Here is a 25,794-nt window from a genome sequence, read left to right as displayed (position 1 = left end):
ATTTTTAGTTGAAGGTGATTATACACCGACATGAAATTTTTAGCATTAAAATAACAAATATCCGCCTATAATTTGATATATTTTTGGTTTTCATAGTTTAAATTTTCTTGGTTTTATTTAAGTTTTAAAATTGCCATTTTAAAGTTGAGGAGGTCTCAGTTAGATAAGTTCATCCTCTTCCCAAATGAAACGTTTCCATCGCAACAGGCATATAATTTACGAGCACAGGATAGGCTATCCATTGATCTATGTAAAAACTAAATCGGCCTTACCATTAAAATAACAATTTGTCTTAATCGATTTACTCGAAATATCTCATTCAGTATTTTTAAGATTAAAGCTAGAGCTTTTATCACACAATTAAAAGAAATACATCATTGGATGGATCGTGATTTACCGTTAATTTTAAGCTCTGTTTTGTAATTTTGGCATAGAAAATCATTGATCTGAACTCCTTCATAGATTTCTCGTAATACATTTCAGTGCTAAAACTTTAGGAAACTAGTTCATATATTTTCCGTAGATGGCAGGATATAAGTAGTGACTTTTTTCAAGGGGGGGGGTAACAAGAGGGATCCGTAGTCTACAGACTGAAAGACGTTTACCAATTAAGGGATGTCGGCATCCCTGCCTTAACCCACAGTACCCACCCCTCACAGTAAACCACCCAAACTTTCGGGTCATGTGGAAGAGAAAAAGACATACAAAGCACTTACCGGGAAGAGGGGGGGGGGGGAGAAAGAGGCGAATTTTGAAAGACCCTATGCACAATTATTGAAGAATAGGCGATATCTTCTTCTTCTATTTCCCGTCCCACTTTTGCAAGTAGAACAAGAAAAGGCTTATACAATATCACTAGTCATTTCTGAAAAGTGTAAAAACGGAGCTCCTTTCCTAAAATTTTCCTACTTTACCTAAAAACAAATGGCTAGAAAAAACGGAATTGTAATGAACAGTCGGAGCAAACGGACTCAAAAAATTAAATCATTCCATCGAGATAAACGGGAAAAATTATTAATACAAACATCAGAGGTGGGTGATTGTACTGAACTTATAAACTTACAAGTCCCAACCAACCATGTGAAAGAAATGTTTACACTGTAAAAAATTGTGGTGTATAAATAGTGCCATAATGGTGTTAGAACAATGTGTACTATTTGTACACCTTGACAAGGTGCTGAAATAGTACGAATAGTTCGGTATTTTAAAAACACCATTAGCTTAAACGAATGGTGTAGAAATGGGTTTATAAAACATAATTCTTTAAAAGGTGTGCAAATGATACCTTAATTAAATAAAATAACCCCATCGAATACCCCATTAAATGGTGCTCAAATGGCAAAGAATTAGTGCGATATTTTTTAAACACCATTCATTAAAAGGCGCACAAATGATACCTAAACGATATAAAATAACACCTTCGCAAGGCCCATATAAAAGTGTTCAAATAATGTGAAAATAGAGTAATTATTTCCCACGTCTATCCGATTTTCTGAAGGCCATTCAAATCAACATGTGAACACAAAATAAGATTTTATGGATCGCGGGGGGGGAGAGGGGAGGTGTTAGCACTAGAATAGAGGCTCATTGGAAAAAAGTCTAGTTATTGAAATGCCCTAAAATAGGTTGGCGCCCCATACTAATAGTAATATATAAAGCACTTTACCCTGGGTGCGCGAACTTAGACGCGGGAAGGAGTAATGCCGACCATCTCTGCTTTCTCCCCTATCCCACTTTAGAAAGTCGAGCAAGAAAACAAACAGATACTATCGCTACAGGCTTTTACAAAAAGTACGTTTCACCAGGTTGGGCGCGGATGTGAAGAAAGCCCGCGACTAAATTTTTGGTATAGGGAACTTTCTCTTTTGTTCGATTTCAGGGGTGGGGTCGGGCTTACTGATAATTCAAAGGGTTTCCACGAATTTCCTTTCTATACCTTCCAACAACTTCGGGTGTCAGAACCCAGGAGCGTCGATGTTATAAACATAGGTTTTTCCTTCGCTGTAAAGAGCTCTGGTGGTCTCAACTTTAGTGGGACAAATTATAAAATCGTCAAAAGTTTTGCAAAAACGGACCACTATTGCTATTTTTGAGCCCCTAACGGAAAAATTTGTAAACTTTTTTCTCTTAAGGCACCTTAATTTAAATTCGAATTATTATCTAGCACTCTCGGCAACGGCCATATCACGCTGAAAACACCGGTTCTCGTCCGATCACCGAAGTTAAGCAGCGTCGAGCGCAGTCAGTACTTGGGAACACAGCGTGCCGTTGGCTTTTTCCTTTTTGTTTCCTCTTTAAAATTCCACCAGATATGAAAAAAGCAAACATATCTTCTTTTTGTTATTGTTTTATAAAGATGAAGGTTAATTAAATTCAAATTATTAACTAGCTCTCTGGGCAACGGCCATATCATGCTGAATACACCGGTTCTCGTCCGATCACCGAAGTTAAGCAGCGTCGAGCGCAGTCAGTACTTGGGCGGGAGACCATTTAGGAACACTGCGTGCCGTTGGCTTTTTTAATTTTTTTTTTCCTCTTTAAATTCCAAGAGATATGAAAAAAGCAAACATATTTTCTTTTGGTTATTGTTTTTAAAAGATGAAGGTTAATTTGTCTCACTTAATTTAAATTCGAATTATTATCTAGCACTCTCAGCAACGGCCATATCACGCTGAAAACACCGGTTCTAGTCCTATCACCGAAGTTAAGCAGCGTCGAGCGCAGTCAGTTCTTGGAAACACTGCGTGACGTTGGCTTTTTCACTTTTATATCCTCTTTTACGATCCACCAGATATGAAAAAACCAAACATATCTTCTTTTTAATATTGTTTTATAAAGATGAAAGTTAATTAAATTCAAATTATTAAATAGCACTTTCGGCAACGGCCATATCACGCTGAATACACCGGTTTTCGTCCGATCACCGAAGTTAAGCAGCGTCGAGCGCAGTCTGTACTTGGGAGGGAGACCACTTAGGAACACTGCGTGCCGTTGGCTTTTTAATTTTTTTTTCCTCTTTTAAATTCCAAAAGGTATGAAAAAAGCAAAAATGTTTTCTTTTTGTTATTGTTTTAAAAAGATGAAGGTCAATTTGTCTTACTTAATTTAAATTCGAATTATTATCTAGCACTCTCGGCAACGGCCATATCACGCAGAAAACACCGGTTCTGGTCCGATCACCGAAGTTAAGCAGCGTCGAGCGCAGTCAGTACTTGGGAGCACTGCGTGCCGTTGGCTTTTTCCTTTTTGATTCCTCTTTTAAATTCCACCAGATATGAAAAAACCAAACATATCTTCTTTTTGTTATTGTTTTATAAATATGAAGGTTAATTAAATTCGAATTATTAACTAGTACTCTCGGCAACGGCCATATCACGCTGAAAACACCGGTTCTCGTCCGTTCACCGAAGTTAAGCAGCGTCGAGCGCAGTCAGTACTTGGGAACACAGCGTGCCGTTGGCTTTTTCCTTGAATCTTTAACATTATTTATTATAAGACACCATTGTTAAATCTATTTTTATTTGATTAAATTAAAATTGTTATATTAAATTAAACAGATAGGCACGGGGCTTACAAGTCACAATGTGACTTAGCCCCGTGGTATACTGTATCTGTAATGCAAATAAAATAAACATTTTTGAATTGAATTGAATTGATTGAATTGACACTACGTGCCGTTGGCTTTTTCACTTTTTTTTCACTTTTAAATTCCAATAGATATGAAAAAAGCAAACTTATTTTCTTTTTGTTATTGTTTGAAAAGATGAAGGTTAATTTGTCTCACTTAATTTAAATTCGATTTATTAACTAGCACTCTCGGAAACGGCCATATCACGCTGAAAAAAACGGTTCTCCTCCGATCACCGAAGTTAAGCAGCGTCGAGCGCAGTCAGTACTTGGGAACACTGCGTGCCGTTGGCTTTTTCCTTCTTGTTTCCTCTTTTAAATTCCACCAGATATGAAAAAAGCAAACATATCTTCTTTTTGTTATTGTTTTTTAAAGATGAACGTTAATTAAATTCAAATTATTAACTAGCACTCTCGGCAACGGCCATATCACGCTGAATATATCGGTTTTCGTCCGATCACCGAAGTTAAGCAGCGTCGAGCGCAGTTAGTACTTGGGAGGGAGACCACTTAGGAACACTGCGTGCCGTTGGCTTTTTCACTTTTTTTTTCCTCTTTTAAATTCCACCAGATATGAAAAAACCAAACATATCTTCTTTTTGTTATTGTTTTATAAATATGAAGGTTAATTAAATTCGAATTATTAACTAGTACTCTCGGCAACGGCCATATCACGCTGAAAACACCGGTTCTCGTCCGTTCACCGAAGTTAAGCAGCGTCGAGCGCAGTCAGTACTTGGGAACACAGCGTGCCGTTGGCTTTTTCCTTGAATCTTTAACATTATTTATTATAAGACACCATTGTTAAATCTATTTTTATTTGATTAAATTAAAATTGTTATATTAAATTAAACAGATAGGCACGGGGCTTACAAGTCACAATGTGACTTAGCCCCGTGGTATACTGTATCTGTAATGCAAATAAAATAAACATTTTTGAATTGAATTGAATTGATTGAATTGACACTACGTGCCGTTGGCTTTTTCACTTTTTTTTCACTTTTAAATTCCAATAGATATGAAAAAAGCAAACTTATTTTCTTTTTGTTATTGTTTGAAAAGATGAAGGTTAATTTGTCTCACTTAATTTAAATTCGATTTATTAACTAGCACTCTCGGAAACGGCCATATCACGCTGAAAAAAACGGTTCTCCTCCGATCACCGAAGTTAAGCAGCGTCGAGCGCAGTCAGTACTTGGGAACACTGCGTGCCGTTGGCTTTTTCCTTCTTGTTTCCTCTTTTAAATTCCACCAGATATGAAAAAAGCAAACATATCTTCTTTTTGTTATTGTTTTTTAAAGATGAACGTTAATTAAATTCAAATTATTAACTAGCACTCTCGGCAACGGCCATATCACGCTGAATATATCGGTTTTCGTCCGATCACCGAAGTTAAGCAGCGTCGAGCGCAGTTAGTACTTGGGAGGGAGACCACTTAGGAACACTGCGTGCCGTTGGCTTTTTCACTTTTTTTTTCCTCTTTTAAATTCCAATAGATATGAAAAAACCAAACTTTTTTCTTTTTGTTATTGTTTTGAAAAGATGAAGGTTAATTTGTCTCACTTAATTTAAATTCGAATTATTAACTAGCACTCTCGGCAACGGCCATAACACGCTGGAAACACCGGTTCTAGTCCTATCACCGAAGTTAAGCAGCGTCGAGCGCAGTCAGTACTTGGGAGGGAGACCACTTAGGAACACTGCGTGCCGTTGGTTTTTCACTTTTTTTCCACTTTTAAATTCCAATAGATATGAAAAAAGCAAACATATCTTCTTTTTGTTATTGTTTTATAAAGATGAAGGTTAATTAAATTCAAATTATTAAATAGCACTCTCGGCAACGGCCATATCGCGCTGAAAACACCGGTTCTTGTCCGATCACCGAAGTTAAGCAGCGTCGAGCGCAGTCAGCACTTGGGATGGAGACCACTTAGGAACACTGCGTGCCGTTGGCTTTTTCACTTTTTTTTCCACTTTTATATTCCAATAGATATGAAAAAAGCAAACTTATTTTTTAACCTTAATCTTTATAAAACAATAACAAAAAGAAGATATGGTTGCTTTTTTATATCTGGTGGAATTTAAAAGAGGAAACAAAAGTGAAAAAGCCAACGGCACGCAGAGTTTCCAAGTACTGACTGCGCTCGACGCTGCTTAACTTCGGTGATAGGACTAGAACCGGTGTTTTCAGCGTGATATGGCCGTCGCCGAGAGTGCTAGTTAATAATTCGAATTTAAATTAAGTGAGACAAATTAACCTTCATTTTTTTAAAACAATAACAAAAAGAAAATATGTTTGCTTTTTTTAAATTTATTGGAATATAAAAGTGGAAAAAAAAGTGAAAAAGCCAACGGCACGCAGTGATCCTAAGTGGTCTCCCTCCCAAGTACTGACTGCGCTCGACGCTGCTTAACTTCGGTGATCGGACGAGAACCGGTGTTTTCAGCGTGATATGCCCGTTGCCCAGAGTGCTATTTAATAATTTGAATTTAATTAACCTTCATCTTCATAAAACAATAACAAAAAGAAGATATGTTTGCTTTTTTCATATCTATTGGAATTTAATAGTGGAAAAAAAGTGAAAAACCAACGGCACGCAGTGTTCCTAAGTGGTGTCCCTCCCAAGTACTGACTGCGCTCGACGCTGCTTATCTTCGGTGATAGGACTAGAACCGGTGTTTTCAGCGCGATATGGCCGTTGGCGAGAGTGCTAGTTAATAATTCGAATTTAAATTAAGTGAGACAAATTAACCTTCATCTTTTTAAAGCAATAACAAAAAGAAAAAAAGTTTGGTTTTTTCATATCTATTGGAATTTAAAAGAGGAAAAAAAAGTGAAAAAGCCAACGGCACGCCGAGTTCCTAAGCGGTCTCCCTCCCAAGTACTGATTGCGATCGACGCTGCTTAACTTCGGTGATCGGACAAGAACCGGTGTTTTCAGCGTGATATGGCTGCTGCCGAGAGTGCTATTTAATAATTTGAATTTAATTAACCTTAATCTTTATAAAACAATAACAAAAAGAAGATATGGTTGCTTTTTTATATCTGGTGGAATTTAAAAGAGGAAACAAAAGTGAAAAAGCCAACGGCACGCAGAGTTTCCAAGTACTGACTGCGCTCGACGCTGCTAAACTTCGGTGATAGGACTAGAACCGGTGTTTTCAGCGTGATATGGCCGTCGCCGAGAGTGCTAGTTAATAATTCGAATTTAAATTAAGTGAGACAAATTAACCTTCATCTTTTTAAAACAATAACAAAAAGAAAATATGTTTGCTTTTTTTTAAATTTATTGGAATATAAAAGTGGAAAAAAAAGTGAAAAAGCCAACGGCACGCAGTGTTCCTAAGTGGTCTCCCTCCCAAGTATACTGACTGCGCTCGACGCTGCTAAACTTCGGTGATAGGACTAGAACCGGTGTTTTCAGCGTGATATGGCCGTTGCCGAGAGTGCTAGTTAATAATTCGAATTTAAATTAAGTGAGACAAATTAACCTTCATCTTTTTAAAACAGTAACAAAAAGAAAATATGTTTGCTTTTTTCATATCTATTGGAATTTAAAAGAGGAAAAAAAATTAAAAGCCAACGGCACGCAGTGTTCCCTAGTGGTCTCCCTCCCAAGTACTGACTGCGCTCGACGCTTCTTAACGTCGGTGATAGGACTAGAACCGGTGTTTTCAGCGCGATATGGCCGTTGCCGAGAGTGCTAGTTAATAATTCGAATTTAAATTAAGTGAGACAAATTAACCTTCATCTTTTTAAAACAGTAACAAAAAAGAAAATAAGTTTGCTTTTTTCATATCTATTGGAATTTAAAAGAGGAAAAAAAAGTGAAAAAGCCAACGGCACGCACTGTTCCCAAGTGGTCTGCCTCCCAAGTACTGACTGCGCTCGACGCTGCTTAACTTCGGTGATCGGACGAGAACCGGTGTTTTCAGCGTGATATGGCCGTTGCCGAGAGTGCTATTTAATAATTTGAATTTAATTAACCTTCATCTTTATAAAACAATAACAAATAGAAGATATGTTTGCTTTTTTTCATATCTATTGGAATTTAAAAGTGGAAAAAAAGTGAAAAACCAACGGCACGCAGTGTTCCTAAGTGGTCTCCCTCCCAAGTACTGACTGCGCTCGACGCTGCTTAACTTCGGTGATAGGACTAGAACCGGTGTTTTCAGCGCGATATGGCCGTTGGCGAGAGTGCTAGTTAATAATTCGAATTTAAATTAAGTGAGACAAATTAACCTTCATCTTTTTAAAACAATAACAAAAAGAAAATAAGTTTGCTTTTTTCATTTCTATTGGAATTTAAAAGAGGAAATAAAAGTGAAAAAGCCAACGGCACGCAGTGTTCCAAGTGGTCTGCCTCCCAAGTACTGACTGCGCTCGACGCTTCTTAACGTCGGTGATAGGACTAGAACCGGTGTTTTCAGCGCGATATGGCCGTTGCCGAGAGTGCTAGTTAATAATTCGAATTTAAATTAAGTGAGACAAATTAACCTTCATCTTTTTAAAACAGTAACAAAAAAGAAAATAAGTTTGCTTTTTTCATATCTATTGGAATTTAAAAGAGGAAAAAAAAGTGAAAAAGCCAACGGCACGCACTGTTCCCAAGTGGTCTGCCTCCCAAGTACTGACTGCGCTCGACGCTGCTTAACTTCGGTGATCGGACGAGAACCGGTGTTTTCAGCGTGATATGGCCGTTGCCGAGAGTGCTATTTAATAATTTGAATTTAATTAACCTTCATCTTTATAAAACAATAACAAAAAGAAGATATGTTTGCTTTTTTTCATATCTATTGGAATTTAAAAGTGGAAAAAAGTGAAAAACCAACGGCACGCAGTGTTCCTAAGTGGTCTCCCTCCCAAGTACTGACTGCGCTCGACGCTGCTTATTTTCGGTGATAGGACTAGAACCGGTGTTTTCAGCGCGATATGGCCGTTGGCGAGAGTGCTAGTTAATAATTCGAATTTTAATTAAGTGAGACAAATTAACCTTCATCTTTTTAAAACAATAACAAAAAGAAAATAAGTTTGCTTTTTTCATATCTATTGGAATTTAAAAGTGGAAAAAAAAGTGAAAGACCAACGGCACGCAGTGTTCCTAAGTGGTCTCCCTCCCAAGTACTGACTGCCCTCGACGCTGCTTAACTTCGGTGATAGGACTAGAACCGGTGTTTTCAGCGTGATATGGCCGTTGCCGAGAGTGCTAGTTAATAATTCGAATTTAAATTAAGTGAGACAAATTAACCTTCATCTTTTTAAAACAGCAACAAAAAGAAAATAAGTTTGCTTTTTTCATATCTATTGGAATTTAAAAGAGGAAAAAAAAGTGAAAAAGCCAACGGCACGCACTGTTCCCAAGTGGTCTGCCTCCCAAGTACTGACTGCGCTCGACGCTGCTTAACTTCGGTGATCGGACGAGAACCGGTGTTTTCAGCGTGATATGGCCGTTGCCGAGAGTGCTATTTAATAATTTGAATTTAATTAACCTTCATCTTTATAAAACAATAACAAAAAGAAGATATGTTTGCTTTTTTTCATATCTATTGGAATTTAAAAGTGGAAAAAAGTGAAAAACCAACGGCACGCAGTGTTCCTAAGTGGTCTCCCTCCCAAGTACTGACTGCGCTCGACGCTGCTTATTTTCGGTGATAGGACTAGAACCGGTGTTTTCAGCGCGATATGGCCGTTGGCGAGAGTGCTAGTTAATAATTCGAATTTTAATTATGTGAGACAAATTAACCTTCATCTTTTTAAAACAATAACAAAAAGAAGATATGTTTGCTTTTTTATATCTGGTGGAATTTAAAAGAGGAAACAAAAGTGAAAAAGCCAACGGCACGCAGTGTTCCCAAGTACTGACCGCGCTCGACGCTGCTTAACTTCGGTGATCGGACGAGAACCGGTGTTTTCAGCTTGATGTGGCCGTTGCTGAGAGTGCTAGATAATAATTCGAATTTAAATTAAGTGAGACAAATTGACCTTCATCTTTTTAAAACAATAACAAAAAGAAAATAAGCTTGCTTTTTTCATATCTATTGGAATTTAAAAGAGGAAAAAAAAAGTGAAAAAGCCAACGGCACGCAGTGTTCCTAAGTGGTCTCCCTCCCAAGTACTGACTGCGCTCGACGCTGCTTAACTTCAGTGATCGGACGGGAACCGGTGTATTCAGCGTGATATGGCCGTTGCCGAGAGTGCTAGTTAATAATTTGAATTTAATTAACTTTCATCTTTATAAAACAATATCAAAAAGAAGATATGTTTGCTTTTTTCATATCTGGAGGAATTTAAAAGAGGAAACAAAAAGGAAAAAGCCAAAGGCACGCAGTGTTCCTAAGTGGTCCCCCTCCCAAGTACTGACTGCGCTCGACGCTGCTTAACTTCGATGATCGGACGAGAACCGGTGTATTCAGCGTGATATGGCCGTTGCCGAGAGTGCTTGTTAATAATTTGAATTTAATTCACTTTCATCTTTATAAAACAAAATCAAAAAGAAGATATGTTTGCTTTTTACATATCTGGTGGAATTTAAAAGAGGAAACAAATAGGAAAAAGCCAAAGGCACGCAGTGTTCCCAAGTACAGACTGCGCTCGACGCTGCTTGACTTCGGTGATCGGACAAGAACCGTTTTTTCCAGCGTGATATGGCCGTTGCCGAGAGTGCTAGTTAATAATTCGAATTTAAATTAAGTGAGACAAATTAACCTTCATCTTTTTAAAACAATAACAAAAAGAAAATATGTTTGCTTTTTTTTAAATTTATTGGAATATAAAAGTGGAAAAAAAGTGAAAAAGCCAACGGCACGCAGTGTTCCTAAGTGGTCTCCCTCCCAAGTATACTGACTGCGCTCGACGCTGCTAAACTTCGGTGATAGGACTAGAACCGGTGTTTTCAGCGTGATATGGCCGTTGCCGAGAGTGCTAGTTAATAATTCGAATTTAAATTAAGTGAGACAAATTAACCTTCATCTTTTTAAAACAGTAACAAAAAGAAAATATGTTTGCTTTTTTCATATCTATTGGATTTTAAAAGAGGAAAAAAAATTAAAAGCCAACGGCACGCAGTGTTCCTAAGTGGTCTCCCTCCCAAGTACTGACTGCGCTCGACGCTGCTTAACTTCGATGATCGGACGAGAACCGGTGTACTCAGCGTGATATGGCCGCTGCCGAGAGTGCTATTTAATAATTTGAATTTAATTAACCTTAATCTTTATAAAACAATAACAAAAAGAAGATATGGTTGCTTTTTTATATCTGGTGGAATTTAAAAGAGGAAACAAAAGTGAAAAAGCCAACGGCACGCAGAGTTTCCAAGTACTGACTGCGCTCGACGCTGCTTAACTTCGGTGATCGGACAAGAACCGCTTTTTTCAGCGTGATACTGATATGGCCGTTGCCGAGAGTGCTAGTTAATAATTCGAATTTAAATTAAGTGAGACAAATTAAACTTCATCTTTTTAAAACAATAACAAAAAGAAAATATGTTTGCTTTTTTGAAATTTATTGGAATATAAAAGTGGAAAAAAAAGTGAAAAAGCCAACGGCACGCAGTGTTCCTAAGTGGTCTCCCTCCCAAGTACTGACTGCGCTCGACGCTGCTTAACTTCGGTGATCGGACGAGAACCGGTGTTTTCAGCGTGATATGGCCGTTGCTTAGAGTGCTATTTAATAATTTGAACTTAATTAACCTTCATCTTTATAAAACAATAACAAAAAGAAGATATGTTTGCTTTTTTACCTCTCCGTGTGACGTAGTCCAGGAGAGGTTCTGTAACGGCTGTGTCTGTGTCTGTCTGTGTGTCTGTCTGTCTGTTGTTACACCCACGTGACCGCGTTCGCAGTTTGCGTATCGGAGCAAACGTGTTCGCCATTTCCGAACTGCTTTCACAGTCACGGAAATGGCTCCTCTACTTGAGTTCTCACACCACCATCTTCTGGTCTTTGTCCATCCCACACGGACACCAGTCTGTTCTTACTGGCTTCTAATCACCACCATTTTCTGTTCTTTGTCAATCCCACATTGACACCAGTCTGCACTTACACTGGCTTCTAACACCACCATCCACTGGTCTTCCGTCTATTCCACATAGACACCAATCTGTATCATTGGCTTCTACTCCATTATCATCGTTTGGTTTTAGGATATACGCGGCGATCAGCTAGGGTTACGAGAAACGTCTAGCCTCCCTAAGGTGGGATCGCCACCAAAGGTTTTCGCAATTGCGCTTTTTCCTTACTATTATAATGGAAACGAATCGTATATATACCCCAAATTTGAAAAAAGCGGGCAAGAGGGGTACCCTTCACTTTAAACGTCAATATTAGCAAAGTTTGAGAAGATAATAGGTATAACTTTATTTTAAACGATTTAACTATTATTTATGTTAATTATTGAAGATTAAAATAATTAAAAATAATTATATTTATTTAAATATTAAAGATAAACCTCTCGTGCAAAGAGAGAGATTATCATTGCCTCCTATATCTACCAAGGCCCGTGCATGCGATATATTTCCTTCATTGCCTCCTATATCTATCAAGGCCCGTGCATTGTGATATATTTCATTCATTGCCTCCTATATCTATCAAGGCCCGTGCATTGTGATATATTTCATTCATTGCCTCCTATATCTATCAAGGCCCGTGCATTGTGATATATTTCATTCATTGCCTCCTATATCTATCAAGGCCCGTGCATTGCGATATATTTTTCAAAACAACAACAAAAATGGGAAACCCCAACTCAGAAACATAATAACGTTTTCATTGGATACTTAAATTTATATAATCTTCTTGACACGGAGAGGTAATATTTTGGTTTTCCCAACTTGTTCATATCTATTGGAATTTAAAAGTGGAAAAAAAGTGAAAAACCAACGGCACGCAGTGTTCCTAAGTGGTCTCCCTCCCAAATACTGACTGCGCTCGACGCTGCTTAACTTCGGTGATAGGACTACAACCGGTGTTTTCAGCGCGATATGGCCGTTGGCGAGAGTGCTAGTTAATAATTCGAATTTAAATTAAGTGAGACAAATTAAACTTCATCTTTTTAAAACAATAACAAAAAGAAAATAAGTTTGCTTTTTTCATTTCTATTGGAATTTAAAAGAGGAAATAAAATTGAAAAAGCCAACGGCACGCAGTGTTCCCTAGTGGTCTGCCTCCCAAGTACTGACTGCGCTCGACGCTTCTTAACGTCGGTGATAGGACTAGAACCGGTGTTTTCAGCGCGATATGGCCGTTGCCGAGAGTGCTAGTTAATAATTCGAATTTAAATTAAGTGAGACAAATTAACCTTCATCTTTTTAAAACAGTAACAAAAAAGAAAATAAGTTTGCTTTTTTCATATCTATTGGAATTTAAAAGAGGAAAAAAAAGTGAAAAAGCCAACGGCACGCACTGTTCCCAAGTGGTCTGCCTCCCAAGTACTGACTGCGCTCGACGCTGCTTAACTTCGGTGATCGGACAAGAACCGGTGTTTTCAGCGTGATATGGCCGTTGCCGAGAGTGCTATTTAATAATTTGAATTTAATTAACCTTCATCTTTATAAAACAATAACAAAAAGAAGATATGTTTGCTTTTTTTCATATCTATTGGAATTTAAAAGTGGAAAAAAAGTGAAAAACCAACGGCACGCAGTGTTCCTAAGTGGTCTCCCTCCCAAGTACTGACTGCGCTCGACGCTGCTTAACTTCGGTGATAGGACTAGAACCGGTGTTTTCAGCGCGATATGGCCGTTGGCGAGAGTGCTAGTTAATAATTCGAATTTAAATTAAGTGAGACAAATTAACCTTCATCTATTTAAAACAGTAACAAAAAAGAAAATAAGTTTGCTTTTTTCATATCTATTGGAATTTAAAAGAGGAAAAAAAAGTGAAAAAGCCAACGGCACGCACTGTTCCCAAGTGGTCTGCCTCCCAAGTACTGACTGCGCTCGACGCTGCTTAACTTCGGTGATCGGACGAGAACCGGTGTTTTCAGCGTGATATGGCCGTTGCCGAGAGTGCTATTTAATAATTTGAATTTAATTAACCTTCATCTTTATAAAACAATAACAAATAGAAGATATGTTTGCTTTTTTTCATATCTATTGGAATTTAAAAGTGGAAAAAAAGTGAAAAACCAACGGCACGCAGTGTTCCTAAGTGGTCTCCCTCCCAAGTACTGACTGCGCTCGACGCTGCTTAACTTCGGTGATAGGACTAGAACCGGTGTTTTCAGCGCGATATGGCCGTTGGCGAGAGTGCTAGTTAATAATTCGAATTTAAATTAAGTGAGACAAATTAACCTTCATCTTTTTAAAACAATAACAAAAAGAAAATAAGTTTGCTTTTTTCATTTCTATTGGAATTTAAAAGAGGAAATAAAAGTGAAAAAGCCAACGGCACGCAGTGTTCCAAGTGGTCTGCCTCCCAAGTACTGACTGCGCTCGACGCTTCTTAACGTCGGTGATAGGACTAGAACCGGTGTTTTCAGCGCGATATGGCCGTTGCCGAGAGTGCTAGTTAATAATTCGAATTTAAATTAAGTGAGACAAATTAACCTTCATCTTTTTAAAACAGTAACAAAAAAGAAAATAAGTTTGCTTTTTTCATATCTATTGGAATTTAAAATAGGAAAAAAAAGTGAAAAAGCCAACGGCACGCACTGTTCCCAAGTGGTCTGCCTCCCAAGTACTGACTGCGCTCGACGCTGCTTAACTTCGGTGATCGGACGAGAACCGGTGTTTTCAGCGTGATATGGCCGTTGCCGAGAGTGCTATTTAATAATTTGAATTTAATTAACCTTCATCTTTATAAAACAATAACAAAAAGAAGATATGTTTGCTTTTTTTCATATCTATTGGAATTTAAAAGTGGAAAAAAGTGAAAAACCAACGGCACGCAGTGTTCCTAAGTGGTCTCCCTCCCAAGTACTGACTGCGCTCGACGCTGCTTAACTTCGGTGATAGGACTAGAACCGGTGTTTTCAGCGCGATATGGCCGTTGGCGAGAGTGCTAGTTAATAATTCGAATTTAAATTAAGTGAGACAAATTAACCTTCATCTTTTTAAAACAATAACAAAAAGAAAATAAGTTTGCTTTTTTCATATCTATTGGAATTTAAAAGTGGAAAAAAAAAGTGAAAGACCAACGGCACGCAGTGTTCCTAAGTGGTCTCCCTCCCAAGTACTGACTGCCCTCGACGCTGCTTAACTTCGGTGATAGGACTAGAACCGGTGTTTTCAGCGTGATATGGCCGTTGCCGAGAGTGCTAGTTAATAATTCGAATTTAAATTAAGTGAGACAAATTAACCTTCATCTTTTTAAAACAGCAACAAAAAGAAAATAAGTTTGCTTTTTTCATATCTATTGGAATTTAAAAGAGGAAAAAAAAGTGAAAAAACCAACGGCAGGCAGTGTTCCTAAGTGGTCTCCCTCCCAAGTACTTACTGCGATCGACGCTGCTTAACTTCGGTGATCGGACGAGAACCGGTGTTGTCAGCGTGATATGGCCGTTGCCGAGAGTGCTATTTAATATTTTGAATTTAATTAACCTTCATCTTTATAAAACAATAACAAAAAGAAGATATGTTTGCTTTTTTATATCTGGTGGAATTTAAAAGAGGAAACAAAAGTGAAAAAGCCAACGGCACGCAGTGTTCCCAAGTACTGACCGCGCTCGACGCTGCTTAACTTCGGTGATCGGACGAGAACCGGTGTTTTCAGCTTGATGTGGCCGTTGCTGAGAGTGCTAGATAATAATTCGAATTTAAATTAAGTGAGACAAATTGACCTTCATCTTTTTAAAACAATAACAAAAAGAAAATAAGCTTGCTTTTTTCATATCTATTGGAATTTAAAAGAGGAAAAAAAAAGTGAAAAAGCCAACGGCACGCAGTGTTCCTAAGTGGTCTCCCTCCCAAGTACTGACTGCGCTCGACGCTGCTTAACTTCGGTGATCGGACGAGAACCGGTGTTTTCAGCGTGATATGGCCGTTGCCGAGAGTGCTATTTAATAATTTGAATTTAATTAACTTTCATCTTTATAAAACAATAACAAATAGAAGATATGTTTGCTTTTTTTCATATCTATTGGAATTTAAAAGTGGAAAAAAAGTGAAAAACCAACGGCACGCAGTGTTCCTAAGTGGTCTCCCTCCCAAGTACTGACTGCGCTCGACGCTGCTTAACTTCGGTGATAGGACTAGAACCGGTGTTTTCAGCGCGATATGGCCGTTGGCGAGAGTGCTAGTTAATAATTCGAATTTAAATTAAGTGAGACAAATTAACCTTCATCTTTTTAAAACAATAACAAAAAGAAAATAAGTTTGCTTTTTTCATTTCTATTGGAATTTAAAAGAGGAAATAAAAGTGAAAAAGCCAACGGCACGCAGTGTTCCAAGTGGTCTGCCTCCCAAGTACTGACTGCGCTCGACGCTTCTTAACGTCGGTGATAGGACTAGAACCGGTGTTTTCAGCGCGATATGGCCGTTGCCGAGAGTGCTAGTTAATAATTCGAATTTAAATTAAGTGAGACAAATTAACCTTCATCTTTTTAAAACAGTAACAAAAAAGAAAATAAGTTTGCTTTTTTCATATCTATTGGAATTTAAAATAGGAAAAAAAAGTGAAAAAGCCAACGGCACGCACTGTTCCCAAGTGGTCTGCCTCCCAAGTACTGACTGCGCTCGACGCTGCTTAACTTCGGTGATCGGACGAGAACCGGTGTTTTCAGCGTGATATGGCCGTTGCCGAGAGTGCTATTTAATAATTTGAATTTAATTAACCTTCATCTTTATAAAACAATAACAAAAAGAAGATATGTTTGCTTTTTTTCATATCTATTGGAATTTAAAAGTGGAAAAAAGTGAAAAACCAACGGCACGCAGTGTTCCTAAGTGGTCTCCCTCCCAAGTACTGACTGCGCTCGACGCTGCTTAACTTCGGTGATAGGACTAGAACCGGTGTTTTCAGCGCGATATGGCCGTTGGCGAGAGTGCTAGTTAATAATTCGAATTTAAATTAAGTGAGACAAATTAACCTTCATCTTTTTAAAACAATAACAAAAAGAAAATAAGTTTGCTTTTTTCATATCTATTGGAATTTAAAAGTGGAAAAAAAAAGTGAAAGACCAACGGCACGCAGTGTTCCTAAGTGGTCTCCCTCCCAAGTACTGACTGCCCTCGACGCTGCTTAACTTCGGTGATAGGACTAGAACCGGTGTTTTCAGCGTGATATGGCCGTTGCCGAGAGTGCTAGTTAATAATTCGAATTTAAATTAAGTGAGACAAATTAACCTTCATCTTTTTAAAACAGCAACAAAAAGAAAATAAGTTTGCTTTTTTCATATCTATTGGAATTTAAAAGAGGAAAAAAAAGTGAAAAAACCAACGGCAGGCAGTGTTCCTAAGTGGTCTCCCTCCCAAGTACTTACTGCGATCGACGCTGCTTAACTTCGGTGATCGGACGAGAACCGGTGTTGTCAGCGTGATATGGCCGTTGCCGAGAGTGCTATTTAATATTTTGAATTTAATTAACCTTCATCTTTATAAAACAATAACAAAAAGAAGATATGTTTGCTTTTTTATATCTGGTGGAATTTAAAAGAGGAAACAAAAGTGAAAAAGCCAACGGCACGCAGTGTTCCCAAGTACTGACCGCGCTCGACGCTGCTTAACTTCGGTGATCGGACGAGAACCGGTGTTTTCAGCTTGATGTGGCCGTTGCTGAGAGTGCTAGATAATAATTCGAATTTAAATTAAGTGAGACAAATTGACCTTCATCTTTTTAAAACAATAACAAAAAGAAAATAAGCTTGCTTTTTTCATATCTATTGGAATTTAAATGAGGAAAAAAAAAGTGAAAAAGCCAACGGCACGCAGTGTTCCTAAGTGGTCTCCCTCCCAAGTACTGACTGCGCTCGACGCTGCTTAACTTCGGTGATCGGACGAGAACCGGTGTTTTCAGCGTGATATGGCCGTTGCCGAGAGTGCTATTTAATAATTTGAATTTAATTAACCTTCATCTTTATAAAACAATAACAAATAGAAGATATGTTTGCTTTTTTTCATATCTATTGGAATTTAAAAGTGGAAAAAAAGTGAAAAACCAACGGCACGCAGTGTTCCTAAGTGGTCTCCCTCCCAAGTACTGACTGCGCTCGACGCTGCTTAACTTCGGTGATAGGACTAGAACCGGTGTTTTCAGCGCGATATGGCCGTTGGCGAGAGTGCTAGTTAATAATTCGAATTTAAATTAAGTGAGACAAATTAACCTTCATCTTTTTAAAACAATAACAAAAAGAAAATAAGTTTGCTTTTTTCATTTCTATTGGAATTTAAAAGAGGAAATAAAAGTGAAAAAGCCAACGGCACGCAGTGTTCCAAGTGGTCTGCCTCCCAAGTACTGACTGCGCTCGACGCTTCTTAACGTCGGTGATAGGACTAGAACCGGTGTTTTCAGCGCGATATGGCCGTTGCCGAGAGTGCTAGTTAATAATTCGAATTTAAATTAAGTGAGACAAATTAACCTTCATCTTTTTAAAACAGTAACAAAAAAGAAAATAAGTTTGCTTTTTTCATATCTATTGGAATTTAAAAGAGGAAAAAAAAGTGAAAAAGCCAACGGCACGCACTGTTCCCAAGTGGTCTGCCTCCCAAGTACTGACTGCGCTCGACGCTGCTTAACTTCGGTGATCGGACGAGAACCGGTGTTTTCAGCGTGATATGGCCGTTGCCGAGAGTGCTATTTAATAATTTGAATTTAATTAACCTTCATCTTTATAAAACAATAACAAAAAGAAGATATGTTTGCTTTTTTTCATATCTATTGGAATTTAAAAGTGGAAAAAAGTGAAAAACCAACGGCACGCAGTGTTCCTAAGTGGTCTCCCTCCCAAGTACTGACTGCGCTCGACGCTGCTTAACTTCGGTGATAGGACTAGAACCGGTGTTTTCAGCGCGATATGGCCGTTGGCGAGAGTGCTAGTTAATAATTCGAATTTAAATTAAGTGAGACAAATTAACCTTCATCTTTTTAAAACAATAACAAAAAGAAAATAAGTTTGCTTTTTTTATATCTATTGGAATTTAAAAGTGGAATAAAAAGTGAAAGACCAACGGCACGCAGTGTTCCTAAGTGGTCTCCCTCCCAAGTACTGACTGCCCTCGACGCTGCTTAACTTCGGTGATAGGACTAGAACCGGTGTTTTCAGCGTGATATGGCCGTTGCCGAGAGTGCTAGTTAATAATTCGAATTTAAATTAAGTGAGACAAATTAACCTTCATCTTTTTAAAACAGCAACAAAAAGAAAATAAGTTTGCTTTTTTCATATCTATTGGAATTTAAAAGAGGAAAAAAAAGTGAAAAAACCAACGGCAGGCAGTGTTCCTAAGTGGTCTCCCTCCCAAGTACTGACTGCGATCGACGCTGCTTAACTTCGGTGATCGGACGAGAACCGGTGTTGTCAGCGTGATATGGCCGTTGCCGAGAGTGCTATTTAATAATTTGAATTTAATTAACCTTCATCTTTATAAAACAATAACAAAAAGAAGATATGTTTGCTTTTTTATATCTGGTGGAATTTAAAAGAGGAAACAAAAGTGAAAAAGCCAACGGCACGCAGTGTTCCCAAGTACTGACCGCGCTCGACGCTGCTTAACTTCGGTGATCGGACGAGAACCGGTGTTTTCAGCTTGATGTGGCCGTTGCTGAGAGTGCTAGATAATAATTCGAATTTAAATTAAGTGAGACAAATTGACCTTCATCTTTTTAAAACAATAACAAAAAGAAAATAAGCTTGCTTTTTTCATATCTATTGGAATTTAAAAGAGGAAAAAAAAAGTGAAAAAGCCAACGGCACGCAGTGTTCCTAAGTGGTCTCCCTCCCAAGTACTGACTGCGCTCGACGCTACTTAACTTCGGTGATCGGACGGGAACCGGTGTATTCAGCGTGATATGGCCGTTGCCGAGAGTGCTAGTTAATAATTTGAATTTAATTAACTTTCATCTTTATAAAACAATATCAAAAAGAAGATATGTTTGCTTTTTTCATATCTGGAGGAATTTAAAAGAGGAAACAAAAAGGAAAAAGCCAAAGGCACGCAGTGTTCCTAAGTGGTCTCCCTCCCAAGTACTGACTGCGCTCGACGCTGCTTAACTTCGATGATCGGACGAGAACCGGTGTATTCAGCGTGATATGGCCGTTGCCGAGAGTGCTTGTTAATAATTTGAATTTAATTCACTTTCATCTTTATAAAACAATATCAAAAAGAAGATATGTTTGCTTTTTACATATCTGGTGGAATTTAAAAGAGGAAACAAATAGGAAAAAGCCAAAGGCACGCAGTGTTCCCAAGTACAGACTGCGCTCGACGCTGCTTGACTTCGGTGATCGGACAAGAACCGTTTTTTCCAGCGTGATATGGCCGTTGCCGAGAGTGCTAGTTAATAATTCGAATTTAAATTAAGTGAGACAAATTAACCTTCATCTTTTTAAAACAATAACAAAAAGAAAATAAGTTTGCTTTTTTCATTTCTATTGGAATTTAAAAGAGGAAATAAAAGTGAAAAAGCCAACGGCACGCAGTGTTCCAAGTGGTCTGCCTCCCAAGTACTGACTGCGCTCGACGCTTCTTAACGTCGGTGATAGGACTAGAACCGGTGTTTTCAGCGCGATATGGCCGTTGCCGAGAGTGCTAGTTAATAATTCGAATTTAAATTAAGTGAGACAAATTAACCTTCATCTTTTTAAAACAGTAACAAAAAAGAAAATAAGTTTGCTTTTTTCATATCTATTGGAATTTAAAAGAGGAAAAAAAAGTGAAAAAGCCAACGGCACGCACTGTTCCCAAGTGGTCTGCCTCCCAAGTACTGACTGCGCTCGACGCTGCTTAACTTCGGTGATCGGACGAGAACCGGTGTTTTCAGCGTGATATGGCCATTGCCGAGAGTGCTATTTAATAATTTGAATTTAATTAACCTTCATCTTTATAAAACAATAACAAAAAGAAGATATGTTTGCTTTTTTTCATATCTATTGGAATTTAAAAGTGGAAAAAAGTGAAAAACCAACGGCACGCAGTGTTCCTAAGTGGTCTCCCTCCCAAGTACTGACTGCGCTCGACGCTGCTTAACTTCGGTGATAGGACTAGAACCGGTGTTTTCAGCGCGATATGGCCGTTGGCGAGAGTGCTAGTTAATAATTCGAATTTAAATTAAGTGAGACAAATTAACCTTCATCTTTTTAAAACAATAACAAAAAGAAAATAAGTTTGCTTTTTTCATTTCTATTGGAATTTAAAAGAGGAAATAAAAGTGAAAAAGCCAACGGCACGCAGTGTTCCAAGTGGTCTGCCTCCCAAGTACTGACTGCGCTCGACGCTTCTTAACGTCGGTGATAGGACTAGAACCGGTGTTTTCAGCGCGATATGGCCGTTGCCGAGAGTGCTAGTTAATAATTCGAATTTAAATTAAGTGAGACAAATTAACCTTCATCTTTTTAAAACAGTAACAAAAAAGAAAATAAGTTTGCTTTTTTCATATCTATTGGAATTTAAAAGAGGAAAAAAAAGTGAAAAAGCCAACGGCACGCACTGTTCCCAAGTGGTCTGCCTCCCAAGTACTGACTGCGCTCGACGCTGCTTAACTTCGGTGATCGGACGAGAACCGGTGTTTTCAGCGTGATATGGCCGTTGCCGAGAGTGCTATTTAATAATTTGAATTTAATTAACCTTCATCTTTATAAAACAATAACAAAAAGAAGATATGTTTGCTTTTTTTCATATCTATTGGAATTTAAAAGTGGAAAAAAGTGAAAAACCAACGGCACGCAGTGTTCCTAAGTGGTCTCCCTCCCAAGTACTGACTGCGCTCGACGCTGCTTAACTTCGGTGATAGGACTAGAACCGGTGTTTTCAGCGCGATATGGCCGTTGGCGAGAGTGCTAGTTAATAATTCGAATTTAAATTAAGTGAGACAAATTAACCTTCATCTTTTTAAAACAATAACAAAAAGAAAATAAGTTTGCTTTTTTTATATCTATTGGAATTTAAAAGTGGAAAAAAAAGTGAAAGACCAACGGCACGCAGTGTTCCTAAGTGGTCTCCCTCCCAAGTACTGACTGCCCTCGACGCTGCTTAACTTCGGTGATAGGACTAGAACCGGTGTTTTCAGCGTGATATGGCCGTTGCCGAGAGTGCTAGTTAATAATTCGAATTTAAATTAAGTGAGACAAATTAACCTTCATCTTTTTAAAACAGCAACAAAAAGAAAATAAGTTTGCTTTTTTCATATCTATTGGAATTTAAAAGAGGAAAAAAAAGTGAAAAAACCAACGGCAGGCAGTGTTCCTAAGTGGTCTCCCTCCCAAGTACTGACTGCGATCGACGCTGCTTAACTTCGGTGATCGGACGAGAACCGGTGTTGTCAGCGTGATATGGCCGTTGCCGAGAGTGCTATTTAATAATTTGAATTTAATTAACCTTCATCTTTATAAAACAATAACAAAAAGAAGATATGTTTGCTTTTTTATATCTGGTGGAATTTAAAAGAGGAAACAAAAGTGAAAAAGCCAACGGCACGCAGTGTTCCCAAGTACTGACCGCGCTCGACGCTGCTTAACTTCGGTGATCGGACGAGAACCGGTGTTTTCAGCTTGATGTGGCCGTTGCTGAGAGTGCTAGATAATAATTCGAATTTAAATTAAGTGAGACAAATTGACCTTCATCTTTTTAAAACAATAACAAAAAGAAAATAAGCTTGCTTTTTTCATATCTATTGGAATTTAAAAGAGGAAAAAAAAAGTGAAAAAGCCAACGGCACGCAGTGTTCCTAAGTGGTCTCCCTCCCAAGTACTGACTGCGCTCGACGCTACTTAACTTCGGTGATCGGACGGGAACCGGTGTATTCAGCGTGATATGGCCGTTGCCGAGAGTGCTAGTTAATAATTTGAATTTAATTAACTTTCATCTTTATAAAACAATATCAAAAAGAAGATATGTTTGCTTTTTTCATATCTGGAGGAATTTAAAAGAGGAAACAAAAAGGAAAAAGCCAAAGGCACGCAGTGTTCCTAAGTGGTCTCCCTCCCAAGTACTGACTGCGCTCGACGCTGCTTAACTTCGATGATCGGACGAGAACCGGTGTATTCAGCGTGATATGGCCGTTGCCGAGAGTGCTTGTTAATAATTTGAATTTAATTCACTTTCATCTTTATAAAACAATATCAAAAAGAAGATATGTTTGCTTTTTACATATCTGGTGGAATTTAAAAGAGGAAACAAATAGGAAAAAGCCAAAGGCACGCAGTGTTCCCAAGTACAGACTGCGCTCGACGCTGCTTGACTTCGGTGATCGGACAAGAACCGTTTTTTCCAGCGTGATATGGCCGTTGCCGAGAGTGCTAGTTAATAATTCGAATTTAAATTAAGTGAGACAAATTAACCTTCATCTTTTTAAAACAATAACAAAAAGAAAATAAGTTTGCTTTTTTCATTTCTATTGGAATTTAAAAGAGGAAATAAAAGTGAAAAAGCCAACGGCACGCAGTGTTCCAAGTGGTCTGCCTCCCAAGTACTGACTGCGCTCGACGCTTCTTAACGTCGGTGATAGGACTAGAACCGGTGTTTTCAGCGCGATATGGCCGTTGCCGAGAGTGCTAGTTAATAATTCGAATTTAAATTAAGTGAGACAAATTAACCTTCATCTTTTTAAAACAGTAACAAAAAAGAAAATAAGTTTGCTTTTTTCATATCTATTGGAATTTAAAAGAGGAAAAAAAAGTGAAAAAGCCAACGGCACGCACTGTTCCCAAGTGGTCTGCCTCCCAAGTACTGACTGCGCTCGACGCTGCTTAACTTCGGTGATCGGACGAGAACCGGTGTTTTCAGCGTGATATGGCCATTGCCGAGAGTGCTATTTAATAATTTGAATTTAATTAACCTTCATCTTTATAAAACAATAACAAAAAGAAGATATGTTTGCTTTTTTTCATATCTATTGGAATTTAAAAGTGGAAAAAAGTGAAAAACCAACGGCACGCAGTGTTCCTAAGTGGTCTCCCTCCCAAGTACTGACTGCGCTCGACGCTGCTTAACTTCGGTGATAGGACTAGAACCGGTGTTTTCAGCGCGATATGGCCGTTGGCGAGAGTGCTAGTTAATAATTCGAATTTAAATTAAGTGAGAAAAATTAACCTTCATCTTTTTAAAACAATAACAAAAAGAAAATAAGTTTGCTTTTTTCATATCTATTGGAATTTAAAAGTGGAAAAAAAAGTGAAAGACCAACGGCACGCAGTGTTCCTAAGTGGTCTCCCTCCCAAGTACTGACTGCCCTCGACGCTGCTTAACTTCGGTGATAGGACTAGAACCGGTGTTTTCAGCGTGATATGGCCGTTGCCGAGAGTGCTAGTTAATAATTCGAATTTAAATTAAGTGAGACAAATTAACCTTCATCTTTTTAAAACAATAACAAAAAGAAAATAAGTTTGCTTTTTTCATTTCTATTGGAATTTAAAAGAGGAAACAAAAAGGAAAAAGCCAAAGGCACGCAGTGTTCCTAAGTGGTCTCCCTCCCAAGTACTGACTGCGCTCGACGCTGCTTAACTTCGATGATCGGACGAGAACCGGTGTATTCAGCGTGATATGGCCGTTGCCGAGAGTGCTTGTTAATAATTTGAATTTAATTCACTTTCATCTTTATAAAACAATATCAAAAAGAAGATATGTTTGCTTTTTACATATCTGGTGGAATTTAAAAGAGGAAACAAATAGGAAAAAGCCAAAGGCACGCAGTGTTCCCAAGTACAGACTGCGCTCGACGCTGCTTGACTTCGGTGATCGGACAAGAACCGTTTTTTCCAGCGTGATATGGCCGTTGCCGAGAGTGCTAGTTAATAATTCGAATTTAAATTAAGTGAGACAAATTAACCTTCATCTTTTTAAAACAATAACAAAAAGAAAATAAGTTTGCTTTTTTCATTTCTATTGGAATTTAAAAGAGGAAATAAAAGTGAAAAAGCCAACGGCACGCAGTGTTCCAAGTGGTCTGCCTCCCAAGTACTGACTGCGCTCGACGCTTCTTAACGTCGGTGATAGGACTAGAACCGGTGTTTTCAGCGCGATATGGCCGTTGCCGAGAGTGCTAGTTAATAATTCGAATTTAAATTAAGTGAGACAAATTAACCTTCATCTTTTTAAAACAGTAACAAAAAAGAAAATAAGTTTGCTTTTTTCATATCTATTGGAATTTAAAAGAGGAAAAAAAAGTGAAAAAGCCAACGGCACGCACTGTTCCCAAGTGGTCTGCCTCCCAAGTACTGACTGCGCTCGACGCTGCTTAACTTCGGTGATCGGACGAGAACCGGTGTTTTCAGCGTGATATGGCCATTGCCGAGAGTGCTATTTAATAATTTGAATTTAATTAACCTTCATCTTTATAAAACAATAACAAAAAGAAGATATGTTTGCTTTTTTTCATATCTATTGGAATTTAAAAGTGGAAAAAAGTGAAAAACCAACGGCACGCAGTGTTCCTAAGTGGTCTCCCTCCCAAGTACTGACTGCGCTCGACGCTGCTTAACTTCGGTGATAGGACTAGAACCGGTGTTTTCAGCGCGATATGGCCGTTGGCGAGAGTGCTAGTTAATAATTCGAATTTAAATTAAGTGAGAAAAATTAACCTTCATCTTTTTAAAACAATAACAAAAAGAAAATAAGTTTGCTTTTTTCATATCTATTGGAATTTAAAAGTGGAAAAAAAAGTGAAAGACCAACGGCACGCAGTGTTCCTAAGTGGTCTCCCTCCCAAGTACTGACTGCCCTCGACGCTGCTTAACTTCGGTGATAGGACTAGAACCGGTGTTTTCAGCGTGATATGGCCGTTGCCGAGAGTGCTAGTTAATAATTCGAATTTAAATTAAGTGAGACAAATTAACCTTCATCTTTTTAAAACAATAACAAAAAGAAAATAAGTTTGCTTTTTTCATTTCTATTGGAATTTAAAAGAGGAAATAAAAGTGAAAAAGCCAACGGCACGCAGTGTTCCAAGTGGTCTGCCTCCCAAGTACTGACTGCGCTCGACGCTTCTTAACGTCGGTGATAGGACTAGAACCGGTGTTTTCAGCGCGATATGGCCGTTGCCGAGAGAGCTAGTTAATAATTCGAATTTAAATTAAGTGAGA

The 25,794-nt window shown here is 38.3% G+C and overlaps 18 non-coding genes and 57 pseudogenes across 18 annotated transcripts; 10 read left to right on the top strand and 65 right to left on the bottom strand.

The window, feature by feature from the left end:
* The first annotated feature begins 2,171 nt into the window (after positions 1 to 2,171).
* Positions 2,172 to 2,274, top strand: LOC149693329 (5S ribosomal RNA; annotated as a pseudogene).
* Positions 2,275 to 2,396: 122 nt separating this feature from the next.
* Positions 2,397 to 2,515, top strand: LOC149693328 (5S ribosomal RNA). The gene has a single exon (XR_016383240.1). It is a non-coding gene; the product is annotated as a 5S ribosomal RNA (ribosomal RNA).
* A 363-nt stretch (positions 2,516 to 2,878) lies between these two features.
* LOC149693327 (5S ribosomal RNA) lies at positions 2,879 to 2,997 on the top strand (annotated as a pseudogene).
* A 137-nt stretch (positions 2,998 to 3,134) lies between these two features.
* Positions 3,135 to 3,237, top strand: LOC149693326 (5S ribosomal RNA; annotated as a pseudogene).
* A 122-nt stretch (positions 3,238 to 3,359) lies between these two features.
* On the top strand, positions 3,360 to 3,462 carry LOC149693325 (5S ribosomal RNA; annotated as a pseudogene).
* Positions 3,463 to 4,043: 581 nt separating this feature from the next.
* LOC149693324 (5S ribosomal RNA) lies at positions 4,044 to 4,162 on the top strand (annotated as a pseudogene).
* A 123-nt stretch (positions 4,163 to 4,285) lies between these two features.
* LOC149693323 (5S ribosomal RNA) lies at positions 4,286 to 4,388 on the top strand (annotated as a pseudogene).
* A 581-nt stretch (positions 4,389 to 4,969) lies between these two features.
* On the top strand, positions 4,970 to 5,088 carry LOC149693322 (5S ribosomal RNA; annotated as a pseudogene).
* Positions 5,089 to 5,225: 137 nt separating this feature from the next.
* On the top strand, positions 5,226 to 5,344 carry LOC149693321 (5S ribosomal RNA; annotated as a pseudogene).
* Positions 5,345 to 5,464: 120 nt separating this feature from the next.
* On the top strand, positions 5,465 to 5,583 carry LOC149693320 (5S ribosomal RNA; annotated as a pseudogene).
* Positions 5,584 to 5,974: 391 nt separating this feature from the next.
* On the bottom strand, positions 5,975 to 6,093 carry LOC149693319 (5S ribosomal RNA; annotated as a pseudogene).
* A 120-nt stretch (positions 6,094 to 6,213) lies between these two features.
* LOC149693318 (5S ribosomal RNA) lies at positions 6,214 to 6,332 on the bottom strand (annotated as a pseudogene).
* A 137-nt stretch (positions 6,333 to 6,469) lies between these two features.
* LOC149693317 (5S ribosomal RNA) lies at positions 6,470 to 6,588 on the bottom strand (annotated as a pseudogene).
* A 362-nt stretch (positions 6,589 to 6,950) lies between these two features.
* LOC149693316 (5S ribosomal RNA) lies at positions 6,951 to 7,071 on the bottom strand (annotated as a pseudogene).
* Positions 7,072 to 7,206: 135 nt separating this feature from the next.
* On the bottom strand, positions 7,207 to 7,325 carry LOC149693315 (5S ribosomal RNA; annotated as a pseudogene).
* Positions 7,326 to 7,463: 138 nt separating this feature from the next.
* On the bottom strand, positions 7,464 to 7,582 carry LOC149693314 (5S ribosomal RNA). The gene has a single exon (XR_016383260.1). It is a non-coding gene; the product is annotated as a 5S ribosomal RNA (ribosomal RNA).
* A 121-nt stretch (positions 7,583 to 7,703) lies between these two features.
* On the bottom strand, positions 7,704 to 7,822 carry LOC149693313 (5S ribosomal RNA; annotated as a pseudogene).
* A 137-nt stretch (positions 7,823 to 7,959) lies between these two features.
* On the bottom strand, positions 7,960 to 8,077 carry LOC149693312 (5S ribosomal RNA; annotated as a pseudogene).
* Positions 8,078 to 8,215: 138 nt separating this feature from the next.
* Positions 8,216 to 8,334, bottom strand: LOC149693311 (5S ribosomal RNA). Its single transcript, XR_016383259.1, has one exon. It is a non-coding gene; the product is annotated as a 5S ribosomal RNA (ribosomal RNA).
* A 120-nt stretch (positions 8,335 to 8,454) lies between these two features.
* LOC149693310 (5S ribosomal RNA) lies at positions 8,455 to 8,573 on the bottom strand (annotated as a pseudogene).
* Positions 8,574 to 8,709: 136 nt separating this feature from the next.
* Positions 8,710 to 8,828, bottom strand: LOC149693309 (5S ribosomal RNA; annotated as a pseudogene).
* A 137-nt stretch (positions 8,829 to 8,965) lies between these two features.
* LOC149693308 (5S ribosomal RNA) lies at positions 8,966 to 9,084 on the bottom strand. The gene has a single exon (XR_016383258.1). It is a non-coding gene; the product is annotated as a 5S ribosomal RNA (ribosomal RNA).
* Positions 9,085 to 9,204: 120 nt separating this feature from the next.
* Positions 9,205 to 9,323, bottom strand: LOC149693307 (5S ribosomal RNA; annotated as a pseudogene).
* A 377-nt stretch (positions 9,324 to 9,700) lies between these two features.
* LOC149693306 (5S ribosomal RNA) lies at positions 9,701 to 9,819 on the bottom strand. The gene has a single exon (XR_016383135.1). It is a non-coding gene; the product is annotated as a 5S ribosomal RNA (ribosomal RNA).
* A 122-nt stretch (positions 9,820 to 9,941) lies between these two features.
* LOC149693305 (5S ribosomal RNA) lies at positions 9,942 to 10,060 on the bottom strand (annotated as a pseudogene).
* Positions 10,061 to 10,422: 362 nt separating this feature from the next.
* On the bottom strand, positions 10,423 to 10,543 carry LOC149693304 (5S ribosomal RNA; annotated as a pseudogene).
* A 135-nt stretch (positions 10,544 to 10,678) lies between these two features.
* LOC149693303 (5S ribosomal RNA) lies at positions 10,679 to 10,797 on the bottom strand (annotated as a pseudogene).
* A 367-nt stretch (positions 10,798 to 11,164) lies between these two features.
* On the bottom strand, positions 11,165 to 11,283 carry LOC149693302 (5S ribosomal RNA). The gene has a single exon (XR_016383183.1). It is a non-coding gene; the product is annotated as a 5S ribosomal RNA (ribosomal RNA).
* Positions 11,284 to 12,500: 1,217 nt separating this feature from the next.
* LOC149693301 (5S ribosomal RNA) lies at positions 12,501 to 12,619 on the bottom strand (annotated as a pseudogene).
* A 137-nt stretch (positions 12,620 to 12,756) lies between these two features.
* Positions 12,757 to 12,875, bottom strand: LOC149693300 (5S ribosomal RNA; annotated as a pseudogene).
* Positions 12,876 to 13,013: 138 nt separating this feature from the next.
* On the bottom strand, positions 13,014 to 13,132 carry LOC149693299 (5S ribosomal RNA; annotated as a pseudogene).
* A 121-nt stretch (positions 13,133 to 13,253) lies between these two features.
* Positions 13,254 to 13,372, bottom strand: LOC149693298 (5S ribosomal RNA; annotated as a pseudogene).
* Positions 13,373 to 13,510: 138 nt separating this feature from the next.
* LOC149693297 (5S ribosomal RNA) lies at positions 13,511 to 13,629 on the bottom strand. The gene has a single exon (XR_016383257.1). It is a non-coding gene; the product is annotated as a 5S ribosomal RNA (ribosomal RNA).
* A 121-nt stretch (positions 13,630 to 13,750) lies between these two features.
* On the bottom strand, positions 13,751 to 13,869 carry LOC149693296 (5S ribosomal RNA; annotated as a pseudogene).
* A 137-nt stretch (positions 13,870 to 14,006) lies between these two features.
* LOC149693295 (5S ribosomal RNA) lies at positions 14,007 to 14,124 on the bottom strand (annotated as a pseudogene).
* Positions 14,125 to 14,262: 138 nt separating this feature from the next.
* On the bottom strand, positions 14,263 to 14,381 carry LOC149693294 (5S ribosomal RNA). The gene has a single exon (XR_016383256.1). It is a non-coding gene; the product is annotated as a 5S ribosomal RNA (ribosomal RNA).
* A 120-nt stretch (positions 14,382 to 14,501) lies between these two features.
* LOC149693293 (5S ribosomal RNA) lies at positions 14,502 to 14,620 on the bottom strand (annotated as a pseudogene).
* A 137-nt stretch (positions 14,621 to 14,757) lies between these two features.
* LOC149693292 (5S ribosomal RNA) lies at positions 14,758 to 14,876 on the bottom strand (annotated as a pseudogene).
* Positions 14,877 to 15,013: 137 nt separating this feature from the next.
* Positions 15,014 to 15,132, bottom strand: LOC149693291 (5S ribosomal RNA; annotated as a pseudogene).
* Positions 15,133 to 15,494: 362 nt separating this feature from the next.
* On the bottom strand, positions 15,495 to 15,613 carry LOC149693290 (5S ribosomal RNA). The gene has a single exon (XR_016382985.1). It is a non-coding gene; the product is annotated as a 5S ribosomal RNA (ribosomal RNA).
* A 121-nt stretch (positions 15,614 to 15,734) lies between these two features.
* On the bottom strand, positions 15,735 to 15,853 carry LOC149693289 (5S ribosomal RNA; annotated as a pseudogene).
* A 137-nt stretch (positions 15,854 to 15,990) lies between these two features.
* On the bottom strand, positions 15,991 to 16,108 carry LOC149693288 (5S ribosomal RNA; annotated as a pseudogene).
* Positions 16,109 to 16,246: 138 nt separating this feature from the next.
* Positions 16,247 to 16,365, bottom strand: LOC149693287 (5S ribosomal RNA). The gene has a single exon (XR_016383254.1). It is a non-coding gene; the product is annotated as a 5S ribosomal RNA (ribosomal RNA).
* Positions 16,366 to 16,485: 120 nt separating this feature from the next.
* Positions 16,486 to 16,604, bottom strand: LOC149693286 (5S ribosomal RNA; annotated as a pseudogene).
* A 137-nt stretch (positions 16,605 to 16,741) lies between these two features.
* LOC149693285 (5S ribosomal RNA) lies at positions 16,742 to 16,860 on the bottom strand (annotated as a pseudogene).
* A 137-nt stretch (positions 16,861 to 16,997) lies between these two features.
* On the bottom strand, positions 16,998 to 17,116 carry LOC149693284 (5S ribosomal RNA; annotated as a pseudogene).
* A 362-nt stretch (positions 17,117 to 17,478) lies between these two features.
* LOC149693283 (5S ribosomal RNA) lies at positions 17,479 to 17,597 on the bottom strand. Its single transcript, XR_016382974.1, has one exon. It is a non-coding gene; the product is annotated as a 5S ribosomal RNA (ribosomal RNA).
* Positions 17,598 to 17,718: 121 nt separating this feature from the next.
* Positions 17,719 to 17,837, bottom strand: LOC149693282 (5S ribosomal RNA; annotated as a pseudogene).
* Positions 17,838 to 17,974: 137 nt separating this feature from the next.
* Positions 17,975 to 18,092, bottom strand: LOC149693281 (5S ribosomal RNA; annotated as a pseudogene).
* Positions 18,093 to 18,230: 138 nt separating this feature from the next.
* On the bottom strand, positions 18,231 to 18,349 carry LOC149693280 (5S ribosomal RNA). Its single transcript, XR_016383253.1, has one exon. It is a non-coding gene; the product is annotated as a 5S ribosomal RNA (ribosomal RNA).
* Positions 18,350 to 18,469: 120 nt separating this feature from the next.
* LOC149693279 (5S ribosomal RNA) lies at positions 18,470 to 18,588 on the bottom strand (annotated as a pseudogene).
* A 136-nt stretch (positions 18,589 to 18,724) lies between these two features.
* On the bottom strand, positions 18,725 to 18,843 carry LOC149693278 (5S ribosomal RNA; annotated as a pseudogene).
* Positions 18,844 to 18,980: 137 nt separating this feature from the next.
* On the bottom strand, positions 18,981 to 19,099 carry LOC149693277 (5S ribosomal RNA; annotated as a pseudogene).
* Positions 19,100 to 19,461: 362 nt separating this feature from the next.
* LOC149693276 (5S ribosomal RNA) lies at positions 19,462 to 19,580 on the bottom strand. Its single transcript, XR_016383145.1, has one exon. It is a non-coding gene; the product is annotated as a 5S ribosomal RNA (ribosomal RNA).
* Positions 19,581 to 19,702: 122 nt separating this feature from the next.
* LOC149693275 (5S ribosomal RNA) lies at positions 19,703 to 19,821 on the bottom strand (annotated as a pseudogene).
* Positions 19,822 to 20,183: 362 nt separating this feature from the next.
* LOC149693274 (5S ribosomal RNA) lies at positions 20,184 to 20,301 on the bottom strand (annotated as a pseudogene).
* Positions 20,302 to 20,439: 138 nt separating this feature from the next.
* LOC149693273 (5S ribosomal RNA) lies at positions 20,440 to 20,558 on the bottom strand. The gene has a single exon (XR_016383379.1). It is a non-coding gene; the product is annotated as a 5S ribosomal RNA (ribosomal RNA).
* A 120-nt stretch (positions 20,559 to 20,678) lies between these two features.
* On the bottom strand, positions 20,679 to 20,797 carry LOC149693272 (5S ribosomal RNA; annotated as a pseudogene).
* A 137-nt stretch (positions 20,798 to 20,934) lies between these two features.
* On the bottom strand, positions 20,935 to 21,052 carry LOC149693271 (5S ribosomal RNA; annotated as a pseudogene).
* Positions 21,053 to 21,190: 138 nt separating this feature from the next.
* On the bottom strand, positions 21,191 to 21,309 carry LOC149693270 (5S ribosomal RNA). The gene has a single exon (XR_016383252.1). It is a non-coding gene; the product is annotated as a 5S ribosomal RNA (ribosomal RNA).
* A 120-nt stretch (positions 21,310 to 21,429) lies between these two features.
* On the bottom strand, positions 21,430 to 21,548 carry LOC149693269 (5S ribosomal RNA; annotated as a pseudogene).
* Positions 21,549 to 21,684: 136 nt separating this feature from the next.
* LOC149693268 (5S ribosomal RNA) lies at positions 21,685 to 21,803 on the bottom strand (annotated as a pseudogene).
* A 137-nt stretch (positions 21,804 to 21,940) lies between these two features.
* Positions 21,941 to 22,059, bottom strand: LOC149693267 (5S ribosomal RNA; annotated as a pseudogene).
* A 362-nt stretch (positions 22,060 to 22,421) lies between these two features.
* On the bottom strand, positions 22,422 to 22,540 carry LOC149693266 (5S ribosomal RNA). Its single transcript, XR_016383144.1, has one exon. It is a non-coding gene; the product is annotated as a 5S ribosomal RNA (ribosomal RNA).
* Positions 22,541 to 22,662: 122 nt separating this feature from the next.
* On the bottom strand, positions 22,663 to 22,781 carry LOC149693265 (5S ribosomal RNA; annotated as a pseudogene).
* A 362-nt stretch (positions 22,782 to 23,143) lies between these two features.
* Positions 23,144 to 23,261, bottom strand: LOC149693264 (5S ribosomal RNA; annotated as a pseudogene).
* A 138-nt stretch (positions 23,262 to 23,399) lies between these two features.
* Positions 23,400 to 23,518, bottom strand: LOC149693263 (5S ribosomal RNA). The gene has a single exon (XR_016383377.1). It is a non-coding gene; the product is annotated as a 5S ribosomal RNA (ribosomal RNA).
* Positions 23,519 to 23,638: 120 nt separating this feature from the next.
* On the bottom strand, positions 23,639 to 23,757 carry LOC149693262 (5S ribosomal RNA; annotated as a pseudogene).
* Positions 23,758 to 23,893: 136 nt separating this feature from the next.
* On the bottom strand, positions 23,894 to 24,012 carry LOC149693261 (5S ribosomal RNA; annotated as a pseudogene).
* Positions 24,013 to 24,149: 137 nt separating this feature from the next.
* LOC149693260 (5S ribosomal RNA) lies at positions 24,150 to 24,268 on the bottom strand (annotated as a pseudogene).
* A 362-nt stretch (positions 24,269 to 24,630) lies between these two features.
* Positions 24,631 to 24,748, bottom strand: LOC149693259 (5S ribosomal RNA; annotated as a pseudogene).
* Positions 24,749 to 24,886: 138 nt separating this feature from the next.
* LOC149693258 (5S ribosomal RNA) lies at positions 24,887 to 25,005 on the bottom strand. The gene has a single exon (XR_016383376.1). It is a non-coding gene; the product is annotated as a 5S ribosomal RNA (ribosomal RNA).
* Positions 25,006 to 25,125: 120 nt separating this feature from the next.
* On the bottom strand, positions 25,126 to 25,244 carry LOC149693257 (5S ribosomal RNA; annotated as a pseudogene).
* Positions 25,245 to 25,380: 136 nt separating this feature from the next.
* Positions 25,381 to 25,499, bottom strand: LOC149693256 (5S ribosomal RNA; annotated as a pseudogene).
* Positions 25,500 to 25,636: 137 nt separating this feature from the next.
* Positions 25,637 to 25,754, bottom strand: LOC149693255 (5S ribosomal RNA; annotated as a pseudogene).
* Positions 25,755 to 25,794: the final 40 nt, after the last annotated feature.

The sequence above is a fragment of the Phalangium opilio genome, unplaced genomic scaffold (assembly GCF_054372755.1).
Source record: "Phalangium opilio isolate 3A_F unplaced genomic scaffold, DU_Popi_V2 ptg000024l_1, whole genome shotgun sequence".
NCBI classification, from domain to species: Eukaryota; Metazoa; Arthropoda; class Arachnida; order Opiliones; family Phalangiidae; genus Phalangium; species Phalangium opilio.
This window is presented reverse-complemented; position numbering and strand designations above follow the sequence as displayed.